The 19170-nt window shown below is 29.6% G+C and overlaps 1 long non-coding RNA gene across 1 annotated transcript; it reads right to left on the reverse strand.

The window, feature by feature from the left end:
* Nucleotides 1-8351: 8351 nt before the first annotated feature.
* Nucleotides 8352-12781, reverse strand: LOC112639801. Its single transcript, XR_003123689.1, has 3 exons — nt 12346-12781; nt 12042-12273; nt 8352-8413 (listed from the first exon to the last, which is right to left on the reverse strand). It is a non-coding gene; the product is annotated as an uncharacterized LOC112639801 (long non-coding RNA).
* Between the last annotated feature and the right edge of the window lie 6389 nt (nt 12782-19170).

A 19170-nucleotide genomic window follows, 5' to 3' on the forward strand; every position in this document is an offset into this window, starting at 1 on the left:
ATTTCCTACCCGGGTGCACCTAAACTCCTAGAGAGCGTTCAGATTCCTCCTAAATACTTCTGCCGGACTCTCAAGTGAAGTGTTCAGATTACCACTCCTCTATCGGGGATTGCCCGATTAGATACAGTACGATTAGACACAGCCAATCATATCGACCGATGCCTAGGGTCCACCAGGTAACCAGCACGATCCAGCACGATTAGCCAATCAAAGCCAGTTGTACTGTGTCCAATTGTACTGTGTCTAATCGGAGGTGTCTCCCTCTATCCACCCGGGGCTACGTTCGGAAACATCATCCGAGGCCGGTATTCATAGTCCGATCTTATATTTGAGATCGTCTTAAGTTCGAGCTTGAAATGCTACGCAGCTATTTGATTGGTTGAATGAGGTCTTAAGTCAACCTCCAAGCAGACTTAAGACGATCTTAAATATAAGATCGGACTATGAATCGGCCCGAGTGTACTCAGGTATCATTTTATCCTTATTTAACATTCGGTGAACAACAAGGATAAAATGATACCCGGGGGCATTCGGGTGATGTTTCCGAATGCAGCTCGGGAGAGTGAAAAAATCACCCGGTTCATGGAGCCAGGTGATTTGGGTGATGACCAGAGAGAAGACTGAGAGGGGTCACACTGCCCTTTTTCAGGGAACGCTTTTTCCCCGCCATAAAGTGGCGCTAACTGGATCCATTTTACGGCCGGCGATACTACGTGGCTGGATCCACTTTTTGCTGCCACGGTATAACGACCGATTGGTTCATGTCCGTGCTAAATCCATAATTGTGGATCTCAAAAGTACGAAACATATCATACATTTATTAATTTTTATTACATATTATTAACAGCGCGTGATCTGTTTTTACATGCATGTGTTTATGCATGCATATATATATATATATATATATATACATATATATATATATATATATATATATACATATATATATAGTGTACGCGGGAGTATGTGAACAAGCGAGAAGGTAATAAGAGGGAGCGAAATGGCAATAAGAGTGAGCGAGATAGGAATAGAACAAGCAACGAAGACTCGAAAATCGAGTCTTTCTTGCAGTCTGGCATACTATTTCTCTCTCGCTCGCTTCTGTTATTGTTTCACTCGCTCTTACGTACTCATATACTGTCATATTCATCTCGTTATCAAACCTGCCGTTGGCAAGCGACCGATGACAAATTGTGAGAAATAAATAAATTAATCATTTTAAGATATATTTATAAGGGTATGCGAGTAATTGTAATGGAACAATGAAAATTTTGCGACAATGACGACAAATTTTAAAACAACATCAAACGCGGTATCAATCGGATAAATGTAGTTAAATGTATATAATCAAAATTTTTATTATCAGACCAATTAAAAATTATTCGATTTATGTCGTGTTTGATATCATTTTAATCGCAAGAATCTCAATAATTCATTAAAATTACTTTCAAATAGATAAAATAAAAAATAGGCGTTTCAGTTTTTATTTTATAAGATGTTTACATTCGCGAGGAAGCCGAGTCCGCTTATCTTTACGACCTATCAAGTGCGAGAGCGACAGCGAGTCGAGAGCGAGCGAGATGACCTATCATCAAAGAATTCCGAAGTCTCTTACAATCGGCTTCTTCACTTTCTCTATCCATTCGCAATTTACGAGATAATAAACTGAAAACTAAAACTCCTATTTTTTATTTTATCGATACGAAAGTAATTTTAATGAATCACTGAGATTTTTGCGATTAAAATGATATCAAACACGACGTAAATCGGATAATTTTTAATTGGTCTGATAATAAAAATTTTGATTATATATATTTAACTACATTTATCCGATTGATACCGTATTTGATATCATTTTAATCGCAAAAATCTCAGTGATTCATTAAAATTACTTTCGTATCGATAAAATAAAAAATAGGAGTTTTAGTTTTCAGTTTATTATCTCGTAAATAGCGATGGATAGAGCGATGGATAGAGAAAGTGAAGAAGCCGATTGTAAGAGACTTCGGAATTCTTTGATGATAGGTCATCTCGCTCGCTCTCGACTCGCTGTCGCTCTTGCACTTGATAGGTCGTAAAGATAAGCGGACTCGGCTTCCTCGCGAATGTAAACATCTTATAAAATAAAAACTGAAACGCCTATTTTTTATTTTATCTATTTGAAAGTAATTTTAATGAATTATTGAGATTCTTGCGATTAAAATGATATCAAACACGACATAAATCGAATAATTTTTAATTGGTCTGATAATAAAAATTTTGATTATATACATTTAACTACATTTATCCGATTGATACCGCGTTTGATGTTGTTTTAAAATTTGTCGTCATTGTCGCAAAATTTTCATTGTTCCATTACAATTACTCGCATACCCTTATAAATATATCTTAAAATGATTAATTTATTTATTTCTCACAATTTGTCATCGGTCGCTTGCCAATGGCAGGCTTGATAACGAGATGAATATGACAGTATATGAGTACGTAAGAGCGAGTGAAACAATAACAGAAGCGAGCGAGAGAGAAATAGTATGCCAGACTGCAAGAAAGACTCGATTTTCGAGTCTTCGTTGCTTGTTCTATTCCTATCTCGCTCACTCTTATTGCCATTTCGCTCCCTCTTATTACCTTCCCGCTTGTTCACATACTCCCGCGTACACTATATGTATATATATATATATATATATATATATATATATATATATGCATGCATAAACACATGCATGTAAAAACAGATCACGCGCTGTTAATAATATGTAATAAAAATTAATAAATGTATGATATGTTTCGTACTTTTGAGATCCACAATTATGGATCTAGCACGGACATGAACCAATCGGTCGTTTTACCGTGGCAGCGAAAAGTGGATCCAGCCACGTAGTACCGCCGGCCGTAAAATGGATCCAGTTAGCGCCATTTTATAGCGGGGAAAAAGCGTTCCCTGAAAAAGGGCAGCGTGACCCCTCTCAGTCTTCTCTCTGTGATGACGTATGAAAATTACTAGCGATACAAATCGACACAAGCATCATACTGTCTTTTTTCAGCATCAGTGAACAACTAAAATACATCAATATTTTACGTACAAAAATTATCGGAAAAGAAATTAATTTTATATGCCAAAAGGTACCCACAGGGCACAAAGACGTCTAAAAGACGACTAAAACTGGACATATTTTCGTCAAAGACGTCTTTTAATTAAAGACAATAGTCGACGAAAAGTCGACTAAAAGTCGATTTAGAAAGAAAAGTTGCGTTAAGACACGCATAGTATAAAATAAATATAAACAATGTTACAAGCAAGAAAATATTATAATTAGATGATTGAGTGCACAAAAATTATAATTGAAAATAATATAAAGCAGAACAATATAAAGAAAAGATTAGCAGTAGCGGCAGTTCTTTATTATTTAGAAGAAAAAAAGAAACGATATAAAAGAAAGTTTTTGGGTTAATCCATTGTTTCAAATAAGAGATAAAAGTGGATTTTATAATGCATTTTTTTTATATCAAATTTATAAATACAAACATTCTACCTAATACAGGATAAAAATAATTACATTATTATTAAATTATACATTATTATTTAATTATAAAATATTATTATTATATATATTTAATATTTATTACAAAATTATATACTTACTCTTTGATTAATGATTGATCCATTCTTAAAATTTCAAAATTATCGTTCGTGAATGTCGCTTAGGGTCTATCCAGACAAACTTGCATAGGTGCATATGCATAACATAAGACCATATGGACCAATGAGCATCGAGTATTATGTTATGTAAGTCAATATAGCGATTTAATACTCGATGCTCATTGGTCCATATGGTCTTATGTTATGCATATGCACCTATGCAAGTTTGTCTGGATAGGCTCTTATAGTTGGAAAAATCCAACTAAGAATCCCATCGCTAGCGACTACGTGACGCCATTATGTCGCTAAAATCTAGTAATAGAGCGATGTATGAAATGGCACCTTTACCCACCAGATGGAGAATCGGAACACAGCCTAAAGGCCCTTGCACAATGCTAGACAACAGACAATTATAGGAATAAGGAATAAATTTATTTACCAATAAAAACGCGGAATAGAAAATATTCGCCGATAGGAACAGAGAATAGATATTATTTCTATTCTTATTGCCTGTTGCCTGGCATTGTACAAGGGCCGGCTGGAGTAACGGGCAAATTCCAAATTGATATTGGAGACCTCACGCGGTGACAATGCGAAACTCCAGTTTCAGAGTCATCAACCTGAGAAATAAATTCTCAGTCTCTACGTAGAGATGTATGTCCGTATACGTACAAACACCATTGCATTGCTCGCGCGGACGTAGCGTAGAGAAGAAAGAGAGAAAAGGATTGACAATCATGCCATCCTTGTTCCTCTAGCGTATAATTTTACGATCGAGATACGGTCTGAAAATGCTTTTTGACCTCTCGTGGCAGAAAGCAGTAGTGCAACAAAACTAATGGGCGCCCACTTTTTGTGAATTTTATATTTGCATATATACTCAGCAAAATGTTAGCAGTCTGCCAGCAGCATGCGAGCAGATTCAAACAGAATATTGCGGCAGATTGGCATCAACTTCGTCCGCATTAAGCTTGGGTTCTGCTAGCAGAATCTGTCAGCATAAACCGACAGCAGATTGACAGCAGATTGACAGTAGAAATCGAGCAGAATCTGCACGTGCAATTTGATGTTAGATTGTCAGCAGAAATCGAGCAGAATCTGCGCATGCAACCTGATGGCAAATTGACAGCAGAAACTGCACAAGAGCGTGTACTTTCATTGCACTTACTTTTATTAATGTTATATAAATGCAACAAAATTGATTATTATAGGCTAAAAAACAATATTATCGGCAAGTTAATTACAATTTTCTTCTAAAATGACATATATTCATATGTTATATCGTAATATATGTTAATGTAGTATATATTATATCGTAGTTATATCTCATATAGCGAAGGACTAATTCAATTTAATTAAATTAATAATAAAGTAAATGATAAAAGTAAATGTAACTTGTAAAACTGGAGATGTAATTTATTTAGAATTAAATTCTTGCTTTATGCCTCAAATAGGCAGTACATGAATAAATTTCCATTTATTTATTATATTTATATTAATTCCAATTAGTTTAATATTCTGAATCTCATCTGTTTGTATCAGGTATCAGAAATTAAAGTAATAGAAATTAAAAATAATAATTACTATGTTTTTAGTCTTATTCATATTCGCGACTTTATATATGTATATTTCTGACAGAAATTAAATTACGAGAAAGTACAACTCACGTAGCGGTAAGTGAAGGAACTATCGAATCATGCAAATCCTGTTCCGTTTCTGCCGTAATCTGCTATCAGAGATTGTATGTGCAGATCCTGCTCGGTTTTTGTTATCAATCTGCTGTCAAAATTGCACCACACAGATCTTGCTATCAGAGATTGTATGTGCAGATCCTGCTCGGTTTCTGCCATCAATGTGCCGTCAGTTACATTCCGCGACAACAATTCGTTTCTTGTGAGGCAAGAGGAGCGTAGAACTGGCCAATCAGCTACTATGCTGCCAGTTGATTGGCCAGTTCTACGTCCCCCTTGCTCCGTGACATCAGCAGGTTCTACCCGACAATTTGATATCAAATTTCATTGCGCAGATCCTGCTCGGTTTTTGTTACCAATCTGCTGTCAAAATTGCGCCACACAGATCCTGTTCGATTTCTGCCATCAATTATATCAACAAGTTCTGCTCGATTTTTATTAATGATCTGTTGTCCAGTTATGTGAACAGATTGAGTGAGGCCCAGTTGCGCACAGAATAAATCGGACATAGGACTCTTTCGGACTCTCTATTGGTCAAGGCCTCTAAGTATCGGTCGATATGATTGGTCCGTTTCATTTTGTGCGCAACTGGGATCCTCCCAACAGATTATGTTATATGCCTGCTGACATGCTGGCAACATGATCGAACATATCAATTCCCTTATGCAAACTGTAGTCTTTCTGCCTTTAAAATTTGTAATGGGTATTTGACGAAAATCTGTTGTAACAGATTTGGCTATCTGGGATATTCTACAAACGATTGTAATGTTGATCTAACACTTAAAGGATTTTTTTCAATTTTCCAATCTAATTCTATTATACGATTATCATTTGATGTACCAGCAATACAAATAGTTTGTTGATTTGACTTTTTTGAAGAATTTTCAATTAATTTGTTATTTTCACGACGGCGTCGTTGATTCTGCCTTTTTTTCTCGATGTCGTTGTAAAAATTATTTTCTTTCTTCTAAAGTACGTACAATAATTTTACGTCTTGTCATTTTATAAGAATTTTCTATATTAATATACTATATACCCAGATAGCAAAATGCTAGCAGTATGCCAGCAGTATAACAGCAGATTCAATCATGAATTTGCAGCAGATATCGCTCAGCTGTGTCCTCATTAAGTTTCTTTTTTCCCAACACGATGTGCCAATATGATGTGATGGCAGAAATGCAGCAGAAGTGAAGCACAGTGTGCCGTCATGATATAACAGCAGAAATCGAGCAGGATCTACGCGTGCAATTTGCTGTTAGATTGTCAGCAGAAACCGAGCAGAATCTGCGCATGCAACCTGATGACAAATTGACAGCAGAAATTTCAACAAGATTTGCGCTTACTTTTATTAATGTTATATAAATGCAACAAAATGGATTATTACAGATGCTAAATAACAATATTATCAGCAAGTTAATTAGAATTTTTTTAGAAAATGACATATATGTAATATGTTATATCGTAGTTATATCTCATATAGTGAAAGACTAATTCAATTTTTCTTTTATTCATATTCGCGACTTTATATATATTTCTGACAGAAATTCAATTACGAGAAAGAACAGCTCACGTAGCGGTAAGTGAAGGAACTATCGAATCATGCAAATCCTGTTCCGTTTCTGCCATCAATCTGCTATCAGAGATTGTACGCAGATCCTGCTCGATTTCTGCCGACAATCTGTTGTCAAATTGCGTCGCACAGATCCTGTATTTTAAAAATTAAATGTCATCGTATGACGGCAGAGCATGCTGCATTGCTGCTGTGTTTCTGCTGTCATAGCGTGCTTGCACAATTTGATATTTCTGATGAGATTTTGCTATTACACTGTGACAACAGATTATGCGTACTCTCAGTATGCATTCTGCCGACACATTATTCCAGCATTGAATTGTTCTATTTATGCTGGTAAAACTCTGCTTTATTTCTGCTGCATTTCTGTCATTTCATCGTAACGCACGTTATGCTCAACTTTTGCTGTGTTTCTGACAACATTAACTGAAACGGCATATTTTGCTAGAATATTGACAGCATTCTGCTGACATAGTATGCAGCACATAAATTGCAAAACGTGCTCTATCCGATTTTGCTATCTGGGATATGAGATCTTAAATATATACACGTAATGTTATTAATAAATATTAATAAAAAGAAAATAATTTATACAAAAAATTTGTTACTATTAAAATATCTTTTACTTATTAAATAATCTACATACTATTATTACATTAATAATATATTATTATTATTATTATTTAAATATTATTAATACTTACTTATACAATTACTTATAAATTATTATTATTATTAAATTAAATTCAATTAAAATAAAAATTAATATTCTTTTTAGAAATGGAATCTGACGAATTATTATCGAAGTTACAATTATCATTTACTTTAAAACCAAATATGGATTGACGTCGATACAATGCTCAAAGAATTAATGAAGTTACTGCTGTTTTTCTCACTTTAAATAAATTAGCTTTCATAAATGAGTTAATTATTATAGTTATTATAGTTATTGTTAAAATTATTATTTTATCATCATTATCATTATCTTCATTGTCATTATTATCGTTATCATTGTAGTTATCGTCAATATTATAATATATATAATAATAATTATAATAAGTTTATATCATCAATATGATTATTTATATATCATTCATATCATCGATTATCATCAATATCATAATATTATTAATAATAATATTAATAATAATTAATACTTTTTAATAATATTATTTATTAATTACACATACATAAAAAAATATATAAATAAATTACAATATATAATAATTAATAATACCACTGTAATAAAATTAAATATTAATTAAATTTTTATAAATACAATATAATTAAATATAATATAATAAAATTAAAATATAATTAAATATAAAATACTAATTGTAATTAAATTAAAATAATATAAAACTACTTATAATATACTACTTATAATAACTTATAATAACTATTTATAATATAAAAAGTTTTCTCAAATAATTTTCTTTCTTCACTCTTCCTTCTTCTTTTCCTCTTTTTCTACTATTTATTTTGTCACTTTTTATAGCTTTTTCGCCGTTCCTGAAACAAACAAAATAAATATTAATAATCTACATTTATTTTAAAAAATAATATATAAGAAATTATAGAAATAATACATACATACATACACACATATGTGTAATTTATATATACATATCTATATGTATATATAAATTATATTTTATATATATACATATATATATATATACATATTTATTTAAATTGTATTATTAATATATAATGTTATATAAATAATTTAACAGTCCTTATTATTAATATTATATTAATAAGATCTCAATCATAATCTTTTCTTGTAACGTAAACTTATAAAAAGTTAACGAATTCATCTCGATATTTTTCTCGTCTATGTCTCTCCAGGTGAGTAAGAGGGTTTTTATAGAATTTCTCAAAAATAAGAATCTATATATCTTGGTAAATGCACCAAGTAAAATATATGCATATGCCTTGTTCTCGTTTAAAATTTTCGCGTACAATTTAAAGAATTTTTAGGCATTACCATCCGCTGGCTCGGAGACGCCAATTTTCTTATCTTGTTGTTTAATACATAACGAGCCTAATTCCTTTCGATTTGGTTTAACGAATTCAATATTTGTGTCAATAAAATTTTTCACTATTCACGAGATCATGCTAAAGAAAAAGATTTATGATTAAACTCCAAGTAGCGAAAAGATCATACCACTTATATCATATTTATATTTACAATTATATTTACAATATATATAGAATATAAGCTATATTGTAATATATTTAATTATGTATATATATATATATATATATATATATATATAATTAAATATGTATATTATAATATAGATTATATTATTTTTATTTAGAGTTAAATTACATTAATAATTTTAAACCTTATCTCTCTGCATCATTACATATACTTCTTAACCATTAATGTGTATACAAGATAATACATCGTATAATACAATGATTTATTAAAAAATAACAAAAATTGTACATATCTTTATACAATTACATACATATAACTGTGTTCATTAAATTTTTATTAACATAATAAATAATAAATACTTCATAAATATTTTCTACTATAATTCTTGCTATTTTTTAGCTAAGTTATTTATAAATATATATGTATTATCTTTACTTATACTTTATCTTATATATATACAATAATTATTTAAGAACATATTTACTATAATGCAAATAGAGTTCAATATTCTTAATCTAATTTTAATATTGCAGAAAAAATTGCTAATAAAAAAAGGTTGTATAAAAAAGTGATTATACATTTTCTGGATTATTATTGTTTGCGCAAGATAATTTATATAATATATAAAACATTAAAAATAACTTGATTCTTTGAAAACTAAAAAATTATAAATAGGAAATATTTATAAAATATATATTGTTTGTTTTATTGATAAAAATTTAGTCAATATATTTAATATATTTTGAATATTTTTTGAATATAACCTATATACAATTATTATTAGTTTTTTTCAATAAACTAAACTATTTAAAAAAATATATGTATTACATATATAAGTTATCTTGTATATGCAATACTCTAAAAAATGTATAGGCATTTCTTTATACAAACTTCTTTATAAACAAATTCTTCTTGCAATATTTAAATTAAATTAATAAATTTGAATCTATTCACATTAATACATTATTAGAGTATATATAAGATAAAGTTTAATACATGTATTTTTATAAATAACATATTGTAATGATTTAAAAATATACTAACGTAAATAGAATTCAACATTATTAATCTAATTTAAACATTGCAGGAAGAGTTTACTTATAAAAAAGCTTGTATAAAGGAATAGCTATATATTTCCTGGATAACAAGCTTATTGTACAAACTTCTTTATAAGCAAACTCTTCCTGCAATGTTTAAATTAGATTAGTAATATTGAATGCTATTTGCATTAGTACATATATTCTTAAATCATTACTACGCATATAAGATAACATAGAACATATAATGCATATTTATAAATAATTTGAGTTATTGAAAAAAATAGTAAGAATTAGGAAATATTTATGAAATATTATTGTTGTATTGAGTTATTATTGTTTTGTAAATAAAAATTTAGTAAATATACAATTTAATATAATTCTAAATTTAGTAAATATATACATATATATAATTCTTATTATATTTTCAATGAACCATTTGTATTGTTATACGATCCATATATTATCTTGCATATGTATTAACCCAGTAAGCAAAATGTTAGCAGTCTGCCAGCAGCATGCGAGCAGATTCAAACAGAATATTGCGGCAGATTGGCATCAACTTCGTCCGCATTAAGCTTGGGTTCTGCTAGCAGAATCTGTCAGCATAAACCGACAGCAGATTGACAGCAGAAATCGAGCAGGATCTGCGCGTGCAATTTGATGTTAGATTGTCAGCAGAAACCGAACAGAATCTGCGCATGCAACCTGATGGCAAATTGACAGCAGAAACTGCACAAGATTTGCGCTTACTTTTATTAATGTTAACACTTATTAGCTTATTAGCATTTTATAAATGCAACAAAATTGATTATTACAAGTACTAAATAACAATATTATCGGCAAGTTAATTAGAATTTTCTTAGAAAATAACATATATGTAATATGTTATATCGTAATTATATCTCATATAGCGAAGGACTAATTCAATTTAATTAAATTAATAATAAAGTAAATGATAAAAGTAAATGTAACTTGTAAAACTTAAGATGTAATTTATTATATTTAGAATTAAATTCTTGCTTTATACCTCAAATAGACAGTACATGAATAATTTTTCATTTATCATATTGATTCCAATCAGTTTAATATTCTGACTCTCATTTGCTTGTATCAGATATCAGAAATTAAAATGTTAGAAATTAAAATGATAATTACTAAATTTTTAGTCTTTTATTCATATTCGCGACTTTATATATATTTCTGACAAAAATTCAATTACGAGAAAGTACAGCTCACGTAGCGGTAAGTGAAGGAACTTCGAACTCGAATCATGCAAACCCTGTTCCATTTCTGCTATCAATCTGCTATCAGAGATTATATGCACAGATCCTGCTCGATTTTTGCCGACAATCTGTTGTCAAATTGCATCGCACAGATCCTGTTCAATTTCTGCCACTAAGTTATGCCGGCAGAATCTGTTCGATTTTTGCTGCTAATCTGGTAACTGATTATGTTAACAAGCTTTGTTATATTTCTGTTGACATTCTGCCGACATCACATGATATATCAGAACTTGCATCGATTCTGTAATCTTTCTGTCGACAACAATTTGTAACAGATTCCCTGACAAGATCTGCTTTAGCAAACTTGGCTATTGGGGAATGTTTTATTAAGACCACATACAATAATGCAGAGAGGATTTAAAATTATTAGCGTAATTTAACTACAAACAAAAATAATATAATTTACATTATATTATTTTACATATTTATATATATATATGTATACATATGTATATGTAATGTATATATATTATATATATTTATATATATATGTACATATGATTACAATATAGCTTATATATTTATACATATTATAAATATAATTGTAAATATAAATATGTACAAGTGGTATGATCTTTTCGCGATCAAAGTTTTTCATACTTTCTTTTAAAAAAGAACATTATTTATACACATATTTATATACATACTTTCTCTATTCGACTTTTCTTCTTTTTCTCTTTCTCCTTTTTCTATCCTCTTCACGAGATTCTTTGGGAGCGTCCCGTTTGACCACGTTGCGATTGACCACAGCCAATTATATCGACCTGTGCCTAGGGTAACCAGCAATGATTAACCAATCAGAGAGTCCTATTTTGAATTGGCCAATTGACGACGTGGTCAATCGGGTGCCACCCGATTCTTTTTACTTCTTTCTTAACACTATGTAGCATGAAAGAGCAAAGTAACAAATAGGTTATAGACGACGAGGCGCTCGAGCGCTACGCTACTTACCACGAGTATATCGCAACGCACCAGCATCGCAGAAAAGGAGGCTTCAACGCCTCGATATATTCGAGTAATTGACTTAACATAGGACCACAGATTAATAGACAGATAGCCAATGACCCGGGTAAAGACTAGACCGGCACTTTCTTACTGATTTCAGCGCCATACCGTAGTAATGGCCAATGCAGTAACTTCTAACTCCGTTCTCAAGATAAAACTTTTCTGTTGCGCTAGCGGCACTGATTAAACATGTGTCTTTATTTAGGGCTTATAACAAACATGAAAATTTCAAGTATAAAAAAATATTACAAGGCGTATTGGACGAAAAGCTCGAATACAAATCAACTTAATTTTAATACAGATTCACCACAAGAAAGGAGATCAAAATTGATGAAAGTCAATCGCAATCTTTCCTTGACAATGTACTTTAAAAAATTTTAATTAAATTTCATTAAAGAAAATTACTTGAAATTTTTAAGACAGTCGTTTCTTCATTTTTCACAAAATTCAGCTTTTTTGTTATTATCAAATATTTTTGGTATTTTAAAGAATTTTGTTCACTAAAGATCAATGGCAAGATAAGATCTTTAATTTGAGATCAGCAAAAACCAATAAACATAAAAGAAGAGGAAGAAAAGAATTTAGTATTTTTACTTACCGTAATTTCTTATCTAAATGTCAAATATCTTTCATCAGTCTTCTGTGGAAAACGAAACAATTTACAGTTCTCTGATTTGATATTATTACAGTTTCTATATGCACATCTGTCGAATATCGTGATTTTCTTCACATTATTCTTATCCATTTTAATCTATGAAAAGTACCTGCAACAATCGAAAACAAATCGCCAACCGCGAACGAAAAACGCCGAAAAAGCACGCAATTTCCGCGAATCTCGTGATTTTATCGAAACTACAATTTCGTTAAAACTGTAGATTCGTAAAATCGGATCACATCACACACACACACACACACACGTCACACTATTCACAATAATTATTTCAATAACAATGATAAAAAATCATAAGCTATTGAAAATCGCAAACAAAAGCACACTGGGAATTCGTTCTGTGAGACACAGTCGATGTGATCACTCAAGATAAGCGAGTAGAAATAGACATTATAATTCCAAAAAATAACAATAATAATTTCAAATGTCTTTAAACCTTTTTATTGCTTAGTTTTGTTAGCAACATAATATAATCTCATTATGCTAACTTCCTCGAGGTCCGCAAAATTAAAAAAAAAACAAATTTGCAAAATTTGTTGCCACCTTACGTAGAAAATTGCAAATAATTAGCAAACTTGGGGAAATGTTTAATCGATGGTTTTCTGCTGTTTATTAAATTTGCTAACCATCCCAGGATCCGCAACATTGAAAATTGTTAAAAATTAGCATTTTTGTTAATAAATATTCCGCAAAAATATGTAATGTTTTGCAAAAGTGTTAGAATTTTTTTAAAAATATGCGAAAAGATTTATGAAAATTTGCGAACTTGTAAGTTGCACGCAACAAGTATATATATAAATAAACGTTATTTAAATTAAATTGTTTATTCGACTGTATTTCCGCCAAAAATTGCAAGCGTTATGAATATAGGTAACAAATACTTAAAGCATTTTAGGTCTCGTATTTTCAAATTTGCTAACTTCTTCGAGCTCGGCAACATTATTAAAACTTAACAATTCCGAAATATCTCTCGCAATAAATTTCTTTTTCACGTAAGAAAAAGCAAAAAATTTTTAAAATTATCCGATTTATGTCGTGTTTGATGTCATTTTAATCGCAAAAATCTCATTAATCCATTAAAATTATTTTCAAATCGATAAAATGTGAAATATAAAAATTTTATTTTTTGTAAGATGATATATGATACGTGAAAGATAAAGATAAAGGGAACCTCGCGAGAGAGACTTCGGAACTTTTTGATAATTGGTCATCTCGCTTGCTCGTTATTCGTTCTCGCTCTCGAGTTCGACAATATCGAGAGCGAGAACGAATAACGAGCAAGCGAGATGACCAATTATCAAAAAGTTCCGAAGTCTCTCTCGCGAGGTTCCCTTTATCTTTATCTTTCACGTATCATATATCATCTTACCACAGAAAATAAAACTTTTATATTTCACATTTTATCGATTTGAAAATAATTTCAATGGATTAATAAGATTTTTGCGATTAAAATGACATCAAACACGACATAAATCGGATAATTTTAAAAATTTTTTGCTTTTTTTTACGTGAAAAAGAAATTTATTGCGAGAGATATTTCGGAATTGTTAAGTTTTAATAATGTTGCCGAGCTCGAAGAAGTTAGCAAATTTGAAAATACGAGACATAAAATGCTTTAAGTATTTGTTATCTATATTCATAACACTTGCAATTTTTTGGCGGAAATACAGTCGAATAAACAATTTAAATTATATATATATATATATATATATATATATATATATATATATATATACGTGTTGTGTGCAACTTACGAGTTCGCAAATTTTCATAAATCTTTTCGCATATTTTTAAAAAAATGTTAACACTTTTGCAAAACATTACATATTTTTGCGGAATATTTATTAACAAAAATGCTAATTTTTAACAATTTTCAATGTTGCGGACACTGGGATGGTTAGCAAATTTAATAAACAGCAAAAAACCATCGATTAAACATTTCCCCAAGTTTGCTAATTATTTGCAACTTTCTACGTAAAGTGGCAACAAATTTTGCAAATTCGTTTTTTTTTTAATTTTGCGGACCTCGAGGAAGTTAGCAAAATGAGATATATTATGTTGCTAACAAAACTAAGCAATAAAAAGGTTTATAGTCATTTGAAATTATTGTTACTTTTTTTACTATTTCTACTGGCTTAAGAACGCCAGAAGTTTGTGAGCTCGTCGAGATGAGGCAAAACAATTGCGTGTCAGTTTCATTGTGCGTTAATCTATTGAAACACAGCGCTTTAATTCTTCCGACGCTTTAATTCTTTTCGCTTCTTTAAAGATCTTATCTCTTCCCGTTTCAAAGATCTTTTCCGTGAGCAAAGTTTGAAAATGAATTATCTTTATACTTTATAATTTGTAATCCTCGATAATTTCAAGAATTTTCTGTTTGAAAATTATTAATTTTCTATTGCCTATTTGTTTATTTTTTCGCTTATTTTCTCACAGACTTTATTCCATTGCACTTTTGCTTACAGTTTTCAGTAAACAATTTTTTATCGTAGTTATTGAAAATTATTATTGGGAATTATATACTTGTGCAGTGATCTGAATAATCTATAATTTAATCGAAATTGTAGATTTTTTAAAAAATCACGAAATTCGCGGAAATTGCGTATTTTCTCGATATTTTCCGTTCGTGACAGGTAGTTTGTTTTTGATTGTTGCAAGCGTTTTTCTTGCATTAAAATAGATTATGAATGCGTGAAGAAAATCACAAAATATTCGACAGATGTACATATAGAAATTATCATAATAATAAATTATAATAATAATATCATATCATAAAATTGTAAATTGTTTCGTTTTTCACAGAAGATTGATAAAAGATTTGACATTTGTATAAGGAACTGCGGTAAATAAAAATACAAAATTTTTGAAAATATGTACCAAAAATATTTGATGATAATGAAAAGGTAAACTTTATGAAAAATAAAGAACTTAAATAACTAAAAATTGCACTAAGAAATAAATGGGCTATGTGAGTCATACGGATGTAAGGCGCGTTACGTCAAAATTTAATTAAAGAATTGAGAATTTCAACTTTAAAAATCTTGGAAATGTCCAAACAAATTTTTTATGCCTCATGCACATTTAAAAGTTATATCGAAAAATTAAATTTCGATATAATCTCATCTTATATAATTACTGAATAATTAAAAAATTTTTAAGTTTGATTACTGAAATTTTCACTTTAATTACTGATTATCCAAATAATCAAATAATTATTTACTTTGATTACTGATTATCCAAGTATAAATAATTTTTTAAATTGATTACTAATTATTCGAGCAATCAAGTAATATTAATTTTATAACAATTTTTTATCCATCTTTGGTGAATGGGTGCGAACAGGAGCTAAATCTCTCACCTCTCATTCATCTCATAATCGATTAGCCTGGATTCGCACCAGGGGCAAAGTCTGTTGATAAAATCAAAGGAATTTAGCCTAGACTCGCACCAGGGACAAAGTCTTTTGGTAAAGTCAACAAAATTTAGCACGGACTCGAACCAGGGGCAAAGTGTGTCGGTAAGGGGCAAAGTCTGTGGCACAGAAATGGCGGTCTAGTTTTTACCCAGGTCATTGGCTATCTGTTTATTAATCTGTGATAGGACTTGTCCTTTTTAGTTGCACTGCTGTACTAGTGCAATTAGAGTGAAAAAAAGTATATTTGTCTCTTTTTAACTTATTGCACTAGTGTAGCAGTGCAGTTAAAAAGAACAGACCTATACACTTTTTAAGAATGGATTCCTAGGTCGTGTTCCGAAATTACTGCCAGTACTGCAAATTCTATAGTGCACGTTATGTATATTATATATTTTCAGTGCTGGCAGTAAACTGACAGCAATTTCGGAACACGGTCCTATATATAAAATAGTAAATAACGTAAACTTACATTTTATGGATTATTTTCCTTTTGACATACATATATTATAAAAGATTTAGTTCTAAATATAATTTAAATAATGCTGGCTTTGAATTATGTGACGCTCTCTATTGATTAGATATACAATATTGAAATATTTACAATTACAATTACAATATTACAATTTTCGTAATTATTTCTATCATCTTTTTATTATATATTTTAAGTGTATACTTTTTGTATTTACATTTATTCGTCACCGTATCACTATATACTTTTTCTTATTTTATCTACGCAATTTATTAAGTGTTTATTAAAAATAAATATTTAAAATTATTATATGTATTGTATGTATTTAACTTGCCGCTCATTTTTTATTTCAAAATCAATGTAATTCATTTTTTTGTGTAATACTGGAAATAATTTTTTGTAGTTCACTCAAAAAAGACCAAAACCATGGTCGAAATTCACTTTAATAAAATCGTCGTGATTCACTTTAATAAAATTTGCCAGTGTGATCGTTTTTAATTACTTCTTTTATTTTATTTACTGGCGACCTTCAAGAGTTTAATGTTATAAATATTTAAATAAACGCGAGAAAAAGATAAAATCCCTAAATTTTATTTTTACAATTACTGCGTTCGGCAATACAAATCTGAGATGCGAACAGATGTCGAGCTTGAATCACGTGATCTTCGAGCAAATCGAGCGCTAAATTCAATACCGAACGATTCAAAGGATTCAGAACTATTCAGACCCAAGTAGCAAGCACACATCATTTTGACGTTCCAAACTAGTCATTTTTGATCATATGTCGTCAAAATGACTGATTTGTTACATGACTTTATATTCACGTTTTGATATAACATTATTTTGACGTCATTTTTCAGTCATGAAGAGACGATTATTTTATTATTAATATCATTAGTTAGTACATCGATCCCATAAAAAAATCTTTTACAATTTTTTATATAACATGACTTTTACGATCAGACTTTAACAATTGTTAAAGTAAAATTCACTGTAAAATAAATAATCGCTAATTCGTTCGTTTACTGCTATGAGCGCTATCTTTCTCATATTTAGTTTTAGTTATGAGCATTATATAAAGTTTGCAAAGAATGACAGATAAAATTAGAAATATTACTTCGATTTAATTTCTTATACAATCTCAATAGAGAGGCTTCAGATATTAAATCGATTTTATAAGTCGGACAAATAAATGTCTGGCTACTTAATGAAAATTATTTATTCGTTATTTATTTAACTTATTTATATGAGTTATTTATTTAATTTATTTATATGACATGTATATTGAACTTGTTATAAAATAACAAGTTCAATATACATGTCATATAAATAAAATAAAATTTTTAATATAATAAATATTTAGTAAATATAAATAAAATTTTTAGTTTCATATATATATTTATTTATATTTATATATATTTATTTATTTTTATATTTATTATATTTATATTATATTTATGAAATAGATAGAGAGATGAATTGTAGTTTAATATTAGTGGCAATAACGAAAGAAATATTACTGAGATATTACTGATTGAAATAATCAAAATTATTAACTTCTTTTAAAATTCTTTTAATAAAATATCACTGATTTAGAGTGCTATACTTATAACTGCTATAATCAGTGACTAATCATTCACTGTTTTTTAGTGATAATGCACTGATTCACTTTTAGACAATGCTTTATTCGACAACACTATTAAATATATTATTAGGCTAAGAAAAAGACGTCAAAATGCGGTACATGTCATGACGTCAAGAATCTGTGACATTAGACCGTCTCTTTTACGTCTTAAAAACGTCAATTCGTGACAGCAAGAATAGTCAGTGAATGACCAATTTGAAACGTCAAAATGACGTGTGCTTGCTACCTGGGGAATGTCAGCTGATTCTATTATTTTGCTGGAAAAAAACTTATATATTTTTTCACGTGATTTTTAAGTTTTAAGTAATTAAAATCATAAAATAAAAACACAATTACACCAAAAAGCTTGTTAAAGATGTACAAAAATATTAAAGAACTCAAAATTAAGAAAAGTTGAACGAAATGGAAATATTCTAAAGTTATGAACAAAATACTTAATATCAATCAGAAATTATAGCTATAGCCATTCGCAATAGTAAAAAGCTTAATAATTAACAAAAAATTTACCTTTTTTATTATATAAATATTGTTGACCATCAATAATCAATATTTCGAATATTCCATCAGTATCA

The sequence above is a fragment of the Camponotus floridanus genome, unplaced genomic scaffold (assembly GCF_003227725.1).
Source record: "Camponotus floridanus strain SB8 unplaced genomic scaffold, Cflo_v7.5 scaffold90, whole genome shotgun sequence".
In the NCBI taxonomy this organism is placed as follows: Eukaryota; Metazoa; Arthropoda; class Insecta; order Hymenoptera; family Formicidae; genus Camponotus; species Camponotus floridanus.